The sequence below is a fragment of the Eucyclogobius newberryi genome, unplaced genomic scaffold (assembly GCF_026437365.1).
Source record: "Eucyclogobius newberryi isolate DKJ021-1_F unplaced genomic scaffold, fEucNew1.0.hap1 SCAF_97, whole genome shotgun sequence".
NCBI lineage: Eukaryota > Metazoa > Chordata > Actinopteri > Gobiiformes > Gobiidae > Eucyclogobius > Eucyclogobius newberryi.
In genome coordinates, this window is record NW_027316540.1 from 296,247 (window position 1) to 299,618 (window position 3,372).

A 3,372-nucleotide genomic window follows, 5' to 3' on the forward strand; every position below is an offset into this window, starting at 1 on the left:
TTTTTTAGACTTTACTCTTTAGACTTTATTTTTTAGACTTTACTCTTTAGACTTTATTTTTTAGACTTTACTCTTTAGACTTTATTTTTTAGACTTTACTCTTTAGACTTTATTTTTTAGACTTTACTCTTTAGACTTTATTTTTTAGACTTTACTCTTTAGACTTTATTTTTTAGACTTTACTCTTTAGACTTTACTCTTTAGACTTTATTTTTTAGACTTTACTCTTTAGACTTTACTCTTTAGACTTTACTCTTTAGACTTTATTTTTTAGACTTTATTTTTTAGACTTTACTCTTTAGACTTTATTTTTTAGACTTTACTCTTTAGACTTTATTTTTTAGACTTTACTCTTTAGACTTTACTCTTTAGACTTTACTCTTTAGACTTTATTTTTTAGACTTTACTCTTTAGACTTTACTCTTTAGACTTTACTCTTTAGACATTGGGAGGAGTACTTTTACGGACTACGACAGAGTCTGAGGAATAAAGTCTGGCGGTAATGCAACACTCGGATGCCAACCGCCATAAAACAACAACAACAACAACAACAACAACAACATTATTTTTTAGACTTTACTCTTTAGACTTTATTTTTTAGACTTTACTCTTTAGACTTTACTCTTTAGACTTTACTCTTTAGACTTTATTTTTTAGAATTTATTCTTTAGACTTTATTTTTAGACTTTATTTTTTAGACTTTACTCTTTAGACTTTATTTTTTAGACTTTACTCTTTAGACTTTACTCTTTAGACTTTATTCTTTAGACTTTATTTTTTAGACTTTACTCTTTAGACTTTATTTTTTAGACTTTACTCTTTAGACTTTATTTTTTAGACTTTATTTTTTAGACTTTACTCTTTAGACTTTATTTTTTAGACTTTACTCTTTAGACATTATTTTTTAGACATTATTTTTTAGACTTTATTGTTTAGACTTTGAGAGCGTCTACAGAGCCGCGGTGCGCGGCTGAAACTGCTAGGCTATGTTGTGCCCTAAGCTATTTGAACGCACGGCCTTAGACTCTACTCTTTAGACTTTTAGACTTTATTTTTTAGACTATATTCTTAGACTTTACTCTTTCGACTGCTTTCTGCACAGAGCTGCGTTTATGTTCCATTGTCTTCAGAACCTGTGGGATCAAAGCGGAAGGACGTACAACTAACGGCAGAAGCACTAAAGAAGATGAAGAAGAGTCAGCTCTGGAATAAAATCTAAAGAGTAAAGTCTTGCGGTGATGTAACACTTGGGATACAAACCGCCATAAAACACAGAAGAAGAATAGAATGACTACCATGAATAATTATTCTGTTTGCTTCATATCTATTACTTTAAAGACTGATTTATTTCCTCAAATGAATTAGAATAACATATGTTTTTTGTTTTGTTTTTTAATATTTTGATTCAAACGTATTTGAGAGAAGCTTCTTCTTGAGTAGAATTTAACATTTGCCAGTTTACAGCCGTTGGAACTGACGTCGGTTACAATTGGTTGCCATGGTGAATAGTCTTCTAGCGTTATAGTTTGATTTTTGACGCAACCAAAGCTCCACCGGCGTAAACACGACAAGCAAATCCGGCCAAGTGCTTTCAAATTAAAACAACACGTGGAATAAATGTTTATTTTTCGCACAGACATGCAGTTAAGGAAACCAAACACGACTATTACGATGAATAAAGTACATGTCATAATTGTGTTCCTTTATCACACCTTAATATTACATTTCAAGACAAACGTGTAACTGTTATTTTGAAGTGTTTCCTTGACGATCTCTGGTTTGATTGAAGCCGGGAGATGTGTGCGCATGCGTGAAACGGCCCTACACGTCAGCACAACACGGAGGATGGGCATCTGAGCGTTTCTTCTCACGTCTCCCGTTTGAACAGTCGCCGTGTGGGCAAAGACGTCGGAGCGTGATTGAAAATGTGTGACCAAGGCTGATTTAATGTCAATAATGCAGCAACACGGTCAAAATATGTACATTTTACCCACATTAAATGCGTGTTTCCCACTTTTAAATAGACGTTTGTATGTGAAGTGCGCGTATATTCACACTTGTCCTTGTTGTTGGGTCTTGGTTTTAGCCTGTGGATCCAGATGTAGACTTGGTTTGGTCTAGGTCGGGATAGTTACAAATATAGTCCCAGTTGGATCCCAATCTTGACGTGGTCTTGTCCCTGTGCCAGTGTGACGCAACTTATTTTAAAATATTGTAGGTTTTCAACTTAGACACTAAATAAATACTTCACTTATTTGTATTTATTTGTTAAGTTAAGATAATCCTTTATTGTCCACATATGTGGAAATTTCATTGTTGCAACGCAGGTAGATACAGAGGAAAAGGACAGATAACTTATAGGAAGTTTAAATAACACTCTTACTAGAAGAACTCTTATAAACAAAAACTCCTACAAGCAAAACCTCCCATTTCCTGATAAGGAATGGAGGGGGAAAATAAATAAAGATACATATAAAATAAAAACAACTAGCGTAAGACAAGATAATACTAATAATAATGGTAAAATAAAGACTCTATTTTCATCAGTTATATGCACATGAATGTGACACTATTAATACCACATTTAAGGGGGAAATTAAAGAAGAACATGGATCAATGGGCGGGAAATGGCACATTTAAACATTTGAGTACGTCTTTTTTTCCTGTGATGAAAGGGAAAGAGGATAAACACTTGAGGAGGTGCTGGACCCACGAGGTGGACGGGACACTGGACCGGACGGGACTCCGGACGGGACCCTGTACGGGACCCTGTACGGGACCCTGTACGGGACCCTGTACGGGAGACCCTGGACGGGACGCGACCCTGGACGCGACCCTGGACGGGACCCCGGACGGGACCCTGGACGGGACCCCGGACGGGACGGGACCCCGGACGGGACGCGACCCTGGACGCGACCCTGGACGGGACCCCGGACGGGACCCTGGACGGGACCCCGGACGGGACGGGACCCCGGACGGGACGCGACCCTGGACGCGACCCTGGACGGGACCCCGGACGGGACCCCGGACGGGACCCCGGACGGGACCCCGGACGGGACCCCGGACGGGACGGGGGGAGAGCACCAGTTGCACGGAGCGCCTGGGGGGCGTGTCCGCGCGCAGTGACGCGGGCGCGCTGGCCCGTGCGGTGCTCAGATGATGGGGATTAGAGTGGTGGATGTGCGGTGCTGGTGGTTTGCACAAAGTGCTGCTGCTCCGGCTCGCGCAGGTTCATGGTGAGGAGGAGGTGGAGGTCAGTCTGAGGAGCAGCCCGAGGTGGAGCAGCCCGAGGTGGAGCAGCCCGAGGTGGAGCAGCCCGAGGTGGAGCAGCCCGAGGTGGAGCAGCCCGAGGTGGAGCAGCCCGAGGTGGAG